The sequence below is a fragment of the Saccopteryx bilineata genome, chromosome 3 (assembly GCF_036850765.1).
Source record: "Saccopteryx bilineata isolate mSacBil1 chromosome 3, mSacBil1_pri_phased_curated, whole genome shotgun sequence".
NCBI lineage: Eukaryota > Metazoa > Chordata > Mammalia > Chiroptera > Emballonuridae > Saccopteryx > Saccopteryx bilineata.
Window position 1 is genome coordinate 56,468,552 of NC_089492.1, and position 11,508 is coordinate 56,480,059.

The following is an 11,508-nucleotide window of genomic DNA, read 5'->3' on the forward strand; positions in this document are numbered from 1 at the left end:
TCTTCCCTTCTTCCCACCCTTCTGCACCTGCCATGTCCAGTCCAACTTCCCTGGACCACTGCACAGAATGCAAGGTCACCAACTGACATCATCTACCTTACAGATTCTAAAAGATCAGTCATGATCTAGCCCTACCCCACCTCTCCAGGTGCATCCCCCACAGCTCCTTGCCTTTCATGTGATGTTTCAGAAACACCAAAGCACCTGCAGTTTCTAACACTGTTTTCAAAAGTTATTCCTTCTGCCTAGAATCTTAATAGTATCTCAACCTGCTATTTCAGGTGCACAGTTTAATGTTAAACTAAAGAACCATTATCTCCAAAATGCTTTCCTGAACTCCCACTCGTGATCAAATCCCTCTTTTTTAGTTCTTCACTCCTCAGGCATGCCTCTATCACTGTGTTTATCATTTTCATGAAAAGTCCCAGAGTAAGATAATCCTGAATTTAAATTTTGCTCTACTACTTACTAGGTATGTGATCTTTAGCAAGCCCCTTAGAGTCTCAGAATGTGTTTTCTAATCTAAAAAATGGGGTCATAAAGAAGATTAAATTTTATATATACGCACACAAAGGACTTAGCAATGATATATGGAAAATTGCAAACATTAAAATTAAAGTTCTCATTATTATAAATATCTTTCTTTGGTAGACTTATTCCAGTGTACATACAGAGAGAAGCTCATCAAGTACATATTGATTCAGTGGATCTGTGAACAGATGAATGAGTAAATGGATGAATGAGAGTACCAGCCACTCTTTTATTGATTATACTGGTGATCTTGGGGTGACACCCAGAGGATTAAAGATTATTTACTTGTTTCTTAGGCACACATGGACAAGAGTGTGGAGGTTACCAGGGTGGAGGAGAAGGGAGGGGTAGGGGGAGAGGAGGGGCACAAAGAAAACCAGATAGAAGGTGACAGAAGACAATTTGAGTTTGGGTGATGGGTATGCAACATAATCAAATGTCAAAATTACCTGGAGATGTTTTCACTGAACCTATGTACCCTGATTGATCAAAGTCACCCCATTAAAATTAGTTTAAAAATCTATTCACAAATGTAACTGAGTGCTGTGTGTAATGGTGCAGTGTGCCCCACTCCTGCCCAGCATTTAGAGAGGCTGCCAAGGATGCATGCATTGTGTGCGTCAGGGAGGTATGAAGATGGCTCTGGTAGTTACAGAGAGATAGCCATCACCGTATTTGTCTCTCTACTCTCCTTCTCCCTACCCTTCTCCACAACACCACCATCCCCTTGGTAACAACTTCACTTTTATCTATGTCCATGAATCTCATTTTTATATCACATCAATGTGTGAAATATAATTCTTAGCATTTTCTGATTAAGGTATTTCACTTAGTATAATGTTCTCAAGGTCCATCCATGTTGTCATAAAATGCAATATGTCATCGTTTCTTATGGCTGAGAAGTATTCCATTGTGTACATATATGCACCACATTGTCTTTATCCAGTTCTCTATTGAAGAATGCTTTGGTTGTTTCTACATCTTGGCCACACTGTGAATAATGCTGCAATGAACATGGTAGGTGTATGTATCTTTACATAAAAATGTTCCGAGTTTTTAGGTAGACACCCAAGAGAGGGATTGCTGGGTCATATGATAGTTTCACACTTTCTTTCATAATGGCTGCTCTAGTTTACATTTCCACCAGCAGTGAATGAGAGTTCCTTTTTCTCTACAGCCACTCCAACACTTGTAATTACCTGTCTTGTTGATAATAGTCAATCTAACAGGTGTGAGGTGGTATCTCATTATAGTTTAGATTGGCATTCTTCTAACAGCAAGTGAAGACGAGCTTCTTTTCATATGTCATTTGGCCATTTATATGTCTTCTGGGAGAAGTGTCTGTTCAGGTTCTCTCCCCATTTTTTAATTGGATTGTTTGCTAACCGGTTAATGAGCTTTGTGAGTTCTTTGTATATTTTGTATATTAATCACTTATTGAAGCTGTTGTTTGCAAATATCATCTCCCATTTTGTTGGCCGTTTTTTGTTTTGCTGTCAGTTTCTTTTGCTGTGCAGAAGTTTTTTAGTTTGATATAGTCCCATTCATTTATTTTTATTTTTTAAATTTTTTTATTGATTTTAATTTATTGTGTTTACATAGATTCTAGTGTTGCCCCAAATGCATATTTGCCCCAAATGCCCTCTCCCCCATATTCCCCTCAACATCTCCTTTACCCCCCTCCCCATAACGCCCTCCCCCGTTCCCTTCAGGTTTATCCCATCCTATCATCCTCTTTCCCTCTGTCCTCTTTTCCTCTGGTCCCTTTGATCTCTCCTCTGTCTCAATTCCATTCCTCAGTTCACATTGTTCATTGGATTCCTCAAATGAGTGAGGTCATATGATATTTTTCTTTTTCTGCCTGTCTTATTTCGCTTAACATAATAGTTTCCATGTTCATCCATGTTGTCGCAAAAGGTAAGATTTCCTTCTTTTTCATGGCCCCATATTATTCCATTGTATATATGCACCACAGTTTTTTAATCCACTCGTCTACTGACAGACACTGGGCTGTTTCCAGATCTTTGCTATTGTGAACAGTGCTGCCATAAACATGGGGGTACATTTCTCCTTTTGAAACAGTGCTATGATGTTTCTTGGGGTATATTCCTAAAAGTGAGATAGTTGGGTCAAAGTCAGTTCAATTTTTAATTTTTTGAGGAATCTCCATATTGTTTTCCACAGTGTGTTGCAATCCCCAAGTATAATTGTGTTTTTGTCTGTTTCTATTTTTAGATCAGTTAGTAGATATCTTATATATTTTGGTGATCCCTGGTTTAGTGCCTATATATGAAGAAGTGTTATGTCTTCTTGATATAATGTGCCCTTTATCATTATGAAATGTCCATCTTTGTACCTTTGTTGTCTTGAAGTCAGCATTTTTAGTTATTAGTATGGCTATATCTACTTTTGGGGGTGGTATTTTTGGCTTGGAGAATCATTTTCCAACCTTTCACTTTGAGTCTACTTTTTTCTTTGTAGCTTGGATATGTCTCTGGAAGTCTGCATATAATTGGATTTTGCATTTTGATCCAACCTGCTACTCTGTGCCTGTTTATTGGTGAGTTCAGTCCATTTACAATTTAGGGCAATTATTGACAGTTGAGGATTTCCTAAGGCCACTGTGTTTTGTTTTCTGGTAGTTTTGTGTCTCCTTTGGTTCTTTTCTTTTGTATTTCTGTCAGTTGTTTGTTGTCCTTGTTGGTATTCCATACTTCTTTCCTTTGTTTCTCCTTTTTTTAACCTATGTGATTCAGTCTGTTTTTTTTCCCCCGGTGGGTGGTTAATATTAGATTATTAAGAGAAGAGTGTTCATATATTCAACAGTGCTTTGTCTTCTGAGTGCTCCTGTACTCCATCCTCTTTTCTGTTGCAGATCTTTCTTCTCTCCCCTTTTATGTTGTTGTCACAGATTATCCTTGCTTTTATTGTAGCCTTTCTGTAGCTTTTACTTGTGGTTTTGTTCTGCTTTGTTTTGTTTTGTTTTGTTCTTTGTATCTGGTAGAATTACCCCCTTGAGTATTTCTTGCAGTGAGGGTTTTCTGGTGATAATTCCTTCAGCTTCTCTATGTCTGGAGAAGTTTTTATTTTTCCTTTGAAGAATAACTTCAATGGATAAAGTATTTTTAATGTTCTTCTTTAGTAATGAGTTTTGAGATTTTGATACACAATCTGCTATACTAAAAGCCAATCAAATTGTGTTTGTGGTATAATGAAAAGTACATAGTATTTGGAATGGGAAAAATTTGTACCAACCTGAATTTTCATCATTTACTTTTTATTAGCCATTGGGGGAACCACAGCACTTCAATTTTCTAAACTTCAGTTTTCATCTCTGTCAAAAGGAGATGGTAATGTTTGTTCCACAGAGTCTGGAGGAGGCTCAAATAAGATAATTTGTCTAAAAATATTGTCATAATCTAAAACACACATATACAAAATAAAAATTGTCCATGTTATTACTTAAAATGATTAGAAATTTTAAACACAAATTAATTAGATTGGTAATAATAAATGACACATTCAACTATGCATGAGGCACAGTTTAAAAAATTTTATAGATCTTAACTCATCTCAGTCCCTCAACAACCCAGAAGGTAGTTTCTGTTAATAAGCTCACTTCTAGATGAGGCAATAGAGTCACAGAAAGATTCAGTATCTCATTGTAGGTCACACAGCTAGTGAGAGTAATAGAATGATAACTGAAGTAGATGGCTACAAAGTTCATACCCTTTAAGGACGTATGTGATACCCATGGCTTGAGCTTGATTGGTAAAGGAACCTCCCAGTTCTATGATGGATACATTATAAGAAATATGAAGCTCCTGTCAAAGGCTATTGTTAAACCATTTGAGAGATGGGACTTCTATCACAGCTTCACAGAAACATGTTTGGAAGAAGGAAAGGAATTAATATATTAAATGGCTATATAAATGTACTGTTAGGTATTGTACAACCATGTGAAGCTGATATTATTAATGGAATTTTACAGATAAGAAATAATTAGTTTTAGAAATTAAGTTATTTTCTCAGATTCACTGATTTAGAGATAATATCACAATTCAAACTCACGTACTATATGCAAATATTTCCTCAAGCCACATTTCACAGAACATTTAAAAATATTTAGTCAGTTATGGTGTAGGACTTGTTAGTACCTTACATTACAGAAAAAAAGAAATTAGCAATCTGTTGTTACCACCACAATAAAATATTATACAACATTAATAGTTTTTAATATGTCTCTAACAATTAGAAATAATTTTCTTAAATGCAGAATTGGAAATAATTGTAAAGGGCAAGAAAATGCATGTGTTTTACTCATGAAGTAATAAAAATTACTAAACTGTGATAGCATCATGACAATAAACAAAGCTTTCTGTACTAATGATTGACCATTTACTCATTATTTCAACCACATTAATGAAAACCAACAGTTGCCTCTAATTGTTCAGTCCATTCCTGGGCTGGCCTCAGGTACTAGGCAAGTTAACATTCTTGATCAATGGTCCCACTGTAGTAGTGATCATGGCAGCACATATTTAAGTTCTGGAAACATAGTAAGTGGCAGTAAATGCATTAACAAAAAATGAGAAGTCAGTAATATATAAACATTTTCTCTAGGCTTATAAAACCTATCAGAAAATTTAGCATCATTGGCATTAAATTGTTCTTTGATTTTTAAGGGTAAAAAATAAAGTTATTTTTCTAAATTTTATATACATCTACACATATGAGAAATCAAATGTATAAATATATGTGTCTAAAAGCAGCCAAAATCATGTTAGTATGTCTACAAATAAGATGAGTCTGGTATTTTCTCTCTTTTAACAGAGAAAGAATGCTTACATGTGAAATTTTTATGATTTATATTACAGATTTAACATATTTAGGATACAGAATTTTAAGTTTGAGCTAGCAGTAATTTTACATCCTTGTAAAATAAAACATATTATTAACCAACACAAAATTTTATTAAAATATATAATTAGCCTGATCATGACACTTACAGTTTAAAGTTCAAGCTAAAAATAAAACTCAGCCACTTTATAAAGATTCAATAGAATATATATCTTCAGTCTACAAGGATAGCTAAAGTAAAAAATTGTTCCTGATTATTCAGATATTATATTATTTCTTCCTACAACAAAAGAAAAAAAGAGAATTTGTGGGGAAGGTTATTAACCTTAAAATACACAGATTTGAAACAAAATTAACTGGTAGCTAAGTTTCACCCTCAATAGTCTTCAGCAGGTATTCTAAATCTAAGGATTAGACTGTACTGGCCACAATTCTTTGATTTTTGTAGCCATTCTCTACTCTGCAGCCACTATCACATCTGGAGCTTCCTCACCTTCCCTTATGTTCATTTCAGGACATCACAGAAGGAGGAACCTGAAATAAGCCAGTTCTAGTGCGTTCTTCTCCCCGTCTCAAGGCTGCCATGAGGACTGCTGTGAGTTATCGTCTATGCTGGATTTGTGTAGGAGAGGTGGCAGGAGTCAGTATGGCTCAAATAGCCACTGAAATTTAACTAAGGAATTCTTTTTTATTTTTTTAATCACCAAAGAGGATTTATTCATGAAAAAGGAAGGATTGCAATTCAGTATGTGCAGATATGGCAAGCCACATGCAAGCAGAGAGCTAACTAGGTAATTCTTAAACAAAAAGTCAATAGTTAAGTTAAATGAAGCTGCATTCTGGAAGTAACCTTATATCTGGATGCAAATACACACGCAAAAACCTTTGGATTGAAGAAAGAAATTTTTGGAATCCTGGGGATGGGGGAGGAAAGGTACAAAAGCTCAAATATATTTGAGTGACGTCTCTGTGGCACAAGTTGAGGAGAGGGTAAGCAAACACTGGATTTGGGAAGTGTCATGCTGGGATAGATTTGGGGGAAGTGAGGAATCCTAGAGTAGTGTTTTGATATTCTAGAATAATGCAATGGGAAAATTAAAAGTAAATAAAAATGTTAGGCTGAATCTATAGTTGAAAGATTGGTCCATTTTCTCTTTATTGATTTTCAAAGTCAGGCCATTTCCCTTGAATGGGTTTTATTTTTTTCTGCTGACATGGTCATATTTATTGGACTCTTTTTTTTATAAATTTTTTATAACTCTTAAATAACAATGTTAACTTCTGTTACACCAGAATACACCCTTAGCAAGCACTTCTTGCTCTTTTCTGCCCTTCAGCCCTAGTCCACAGGGCCTATGCAGAAAGAGTAAAGGTTGGGCTAATGGAGATCTGCATTTCATTTCCTTTTCTCTTTGTTTTAATGTATTTGGTAAGAGCACACATGGACTCTTCACAGTGTGTAAAGCAAATTCACACATACAGTACTGCACATTCATTCATTCAGTTAACAATGACCAGAACCATAGTTTGTTCCACCACTCTACCAGGCACTATTCAGATATCATGATCATGGTAAGTACAAGGAGCAGTATAATTAGTTGTAGTCAATCAAACTACACTCCAAACTGGCAACTGCATGAGGTGAGTTGCATGGGTAAGAGTGACCAACCTCAAGTCAGTTTTCTCATCTACAACACAGAGACATCAATAGTGACCTCATAGTGTATTGCAAAGATGAAACCAGAGACTATGTGTGAAATTTCTCCTGCAGTAGTGGCACATAATATGCACGCATAAGGGACAGCCAATATAGTTGAAGAGAGAGCCAATGTTGTTATGGAAAGAAAAATGAATGGGTTCCTGCAAACATGTGTTCAAATCCTTGTTCTACCCATATGAAGACAAATAATTAAAATTCTGCTTCTAAATCTCCATAGCCATAAAATGACATAATTCTATTTCCTACCTTGGAAGAGTATTAACAAAATTAAATGAAAAACAGCACATTTCCTAGTGAGTCATATATTCAGAGAAAAGTAATCCCGCATTTATACAGCACAGTTTTTGATGCCAGCCACCATATTCTACCTTAGGCTTATAATTATTGAGAGCACAAGGACCTTGACTAATTTCACTGCTACCTACAGTGATGGCAAATGGAGAATGAACACTTAGGCCCTGTGAGTCAAACCTCTGTTTTTTCCTCTTTATACATCTTTACAGGGGAAGAAAAAATAAAATTATTAAAAACTGCAGAGTTTAATCTCCAGAGTAACCATAGAATTAAAAAAAAAAACCTAGAGATAGAGAGAAAAAAAATTTTAGTTTTTTAAAATTTTACCAAAAAAAAATGTATTACTTTTATCATATGAAAAACAAAGAAATTTAAATATTTGTAGATACTTTCTAAAATTAAATTGAAAGTGCCAAAACAGGTGGTGGCACAATGGATAGAACGCCAGCCTGGGATGCTGAAGACTCAGGTCCGAAACCCTGAGGTTGCCAGTTTGAGCACAGGCTCACCAGCTTTAGCATGGGATTATTAACATGACCCTATGGTCGCTGGCTTGATTGAGCTCAAAGGTCGCTGGCTTGAAACCCAAAGTCGCTGGCTTGAGCAAAAGATCACTGGCTCTGCTGGACCCCCTCACTCCCAGTCAAGGCACATATGAGAAAGCAATCAATGAACATCTAAGGAGCTTCAACAAAGAATTGATGCTTCTCATCTCCTTCCCTTCTGGTCTCTCTGTCCCTGACTGTCCCTCTCTTTTTCTGTCTCTGTCCATCTTTCACTAAAAAAAAATAAAGTAAAATTAAATTAAATTGAAAGCATATGCTATATCTTTGGAATTGTACACATGGAGTAGTACAATTTTTCATCATCCTTTTCTAATGTCAGTGGGTTTCAATGAAATCAGCTAACCTAACTCTGCAATCTCTTGGCCGGCGTCTGAAACTTGAGGATCTTCATCAGCAGTAGGTGGCTACTTTAAAGATATCATGGCCTATGTGAGAGGGACTAAAGGGAAAGCTAAGCAAAGAGGGAAATGGCAAGTCTATTTGGAAAAATTCTGTCATTTCTGGTAGCAAAACAATTTTAAGTCATATTTTCTAAAGAAGAAAATAAATGACTCTTACTGAGTTATGGGGTGATAGTTTTGTACAATTATTTATGAAGCTTGTGTTGTAGGTGTCTACCATAAAAATATTTGACTTCTACGTGTAAATTAACAAAGTAACATTTTTGTGTAAAAGGAAAATGCAGTCTCTTTGTTGTCTGTTTTTCTGGGTGTAAACAAGCAGAATCTCTGAATGCCCGTGGTAGTGAGAGAGTGTGCCAGCCATTCATCTGACCAAATATTTCATTTCCATGCTATGAAAAGCTGTGTAATGTCACGGCCACATTTAATCCCAGACAAAGTACAAAAGGAAACCTGTCATCCTCTTGAGACTATAAAGCACTGAAGAATGAAGCGGGGACCAGACCTGGTGGAATGTGCTTTTAACACACTTCTGGACTCTTAAACAAGCTGGTTTGGTTCACATGAGCCCTGTCCAGCTTCCAAACATAACCTCATATAGAATTATTTCAGAAATTGCCCTGAACTAATTTGCTATTTTTTTTAAAGGAAAGCATTGTCTAAAACCATACCAAGCATTTTATTCTAAAGTACAGGAAATATTTTTATCTTAAAAATAACAATTGCTTCCGTAGATGGATAATGATTTGTTTTAACAATTAAAATAAGTTTGATTTAGCTGATTCATTTTCCTAAAGAGGGTGTACATGCTATTAAAAACATATAACCTTAGGCCCTGGCCGGTTGGCTCAGCGGTAGAGCGTCGGCCTAACGTGCGGAGGACCCGGGTTCGATTCCCGGCCAGGGCACATAGGAGAAGCGCCCATTTGCTTCTCCACCCCTCCGCCGCGCCTTCCTCTCTGTCTCTCTCTTCCCCTCCCGCAGCCAGGGCTCCATTGGAGCAAAGATGGCCCGGGCGCTGGGGATGGCTCTGTGGCCTCTGCCCCAGGCGCTAGAGTGGCTCTGGTCGCAACATGGCGACACCCAGAAGGGTCGCAACATGGCGACGCCCAGGATGGGCAGAGCATCGCCCCCTGGTGGACAGAGCGTCGCCCCTGGTGGGCGTGCCGGGTGGATCCCGGTCGGGCGCATGCGGGAGTCTGTCTGACTGTCTCTCCCTGTTTCTAGCTTCAGAAAAATGCAAAAATAAAAAAAAATAAAAAAAAAAAAAAACATATAACCTTAATGTCTGCTGGCTTCATATATGTCACATCCAAATAACAGACCTCATGACTACCCTTTCCCCACTGATATAGGCTCTATTTATTTATTGATTGATTCATTCATTCATTCACTCATTTATTGTATTCAGTGAGAGGAGGGGAGGCAAAGATAGACTCCTGCATGTGCTCCAACCAGGATACACCTGGCAAGCCCACTAGGGGATGATGCTCTACTCATCTAAGATGTTGCTTCATTGCCTACCTCTGAACTCTTCTTAGCACTTGAGGAAGAGGCCACGAAGCCATCCTCAGCACCTGGGGCCAACTTGTTCCAATCAAGCTACAGCTACAGGAGAAGGAGAAAAAGAAGCAAGAAGGTGAGGGGTGGAGAAGCAGATGGGCACTTCTTCTATGTGCCATGACTGGGAATCAAACCCGGGATATCCACATTCCAGGCCAACACTCTACCACTGAGCCAACCAGTCAGGGCTATTTATTTATTTAGTTAGTTAGTTTTAGGAGCTCAGATGGTTTTCTCCCTTGGGCTCATAAAACCAACCAGGCAGCACTATCTTTCTTTTTGTCTTCTCTTTTTTGACCCACTTGTTTTGTCTGTATAAAGCCACTTGGCAAAAGCCTTATAGCCATCACGGTACATAATGAAAATATCACTTTCCATGTTAAAAAGCAGTTTCTGAAAGTCTCTAAAATTGCAGGTCTTTCATGCACAGGACCAGCTGCAAAGCTAGGGGGAAGGGTTTTTCCTATCCTGTAACACTGCTCTTGAGACTCACAAAGTGACCCCTGAATAGGTCTGTTAAGTCCTAGCCTTTACTTCTTGCCCAGAATAATACAAAAGTTATTTTCAAGCATCCAGAGCCATGGTATCTCAAATAAAATCTACAGGACACTTGCCATAATATCCCCCACTCTGAATTAAAACCTCTCCCTCCATCACCAGTTACTTAAGTTCCCTGGTGTGTATCAATAGATTCAAGTACATACTGGGTTGGGGAAGGTGTAGGGGAGGAGGAGGATGTTTACATGGATAGTATCTTTGTCTCAGCTCAGCCAAATTAAAAGTCCCAAATGTAAGAGTAAGGAATATTGGTTTGTATCCACACTGAAAGATGAAAGATTCCATTGTTAGAAACATTCATCACTGGTGACACTAGCCCTCTAGCTAAAACAATACATTGCAGAGTTCAGAGCTGCTGTCCAGAAATTAGGAAATTTGGATTCCAGTCTTAGCTCTGTCCTTTTCTACCCTGTGTCCATGGACATGCATGAAGCAAAGCACTTTGTCTTCTCAGAGCACTATTCATACAGCCTAACAACTGTTCAATTAACGTTTCTAGCTCAAATCCCTTTGAGCCATTCCCACCCCCATCCATAAAGTTTGAATGATAACAGCTATCTTCTCTGCCAAATGGGGCTGTAAAATTAAAGATATATGTGAAGATGTTCACTGAATGCCTCTCTTCTTCTTCTGAGTCAAAACACAGTCCTAACGGAAGCTGATAAACATAGGATTACACTCCTGTCACTCACTCCTCATCCAGAAAGAGAACCAGGGCCCAGCTTTTCAGATCCTTCCTGGAAAGTACTCAGATGTCTCCTTCATAGGCCGCTTCATGATCAGAATATATGAGCACCTCCTTCTCAAATTATCCTGCTTTTATTCAAGCCCTATCGTTCAAGAAATATTTTTAATTTATTTTTTTTTGTTTTATCTCCAGTATTTCCTACTATTTTTCACTTTAAAATGGTTAGTTCCATAACCATTTTAAAAGAGCGCATGTGGCCCTGGCCAGTTGGCTCAGCGGTAGAGCATTGGCCTAGCGTGCGGAGGACCCGGGTTCGATTCCCGGCCA

At 37.7% G+C, this 11,508-nt stretch overlaps 1 non-coding gene across 1 annotated transcript; it reads left to right on the forward strand.

The window, feature by feature from the left end:
• The first annotated feature begins 9,204 nt into the window (after positions 1–9,204).
• On the forward strand, positions 9,205–9,280 carry TRNAV-AAC (transfer RNA valine (anticodon AAC)). Its single transcript has one exon. It is a non-coding gene; the product is annotated as a tRNA-Val (tRNA).
• Positions 9,281–11,508: the final 2,228 nt, after the last annotated feature.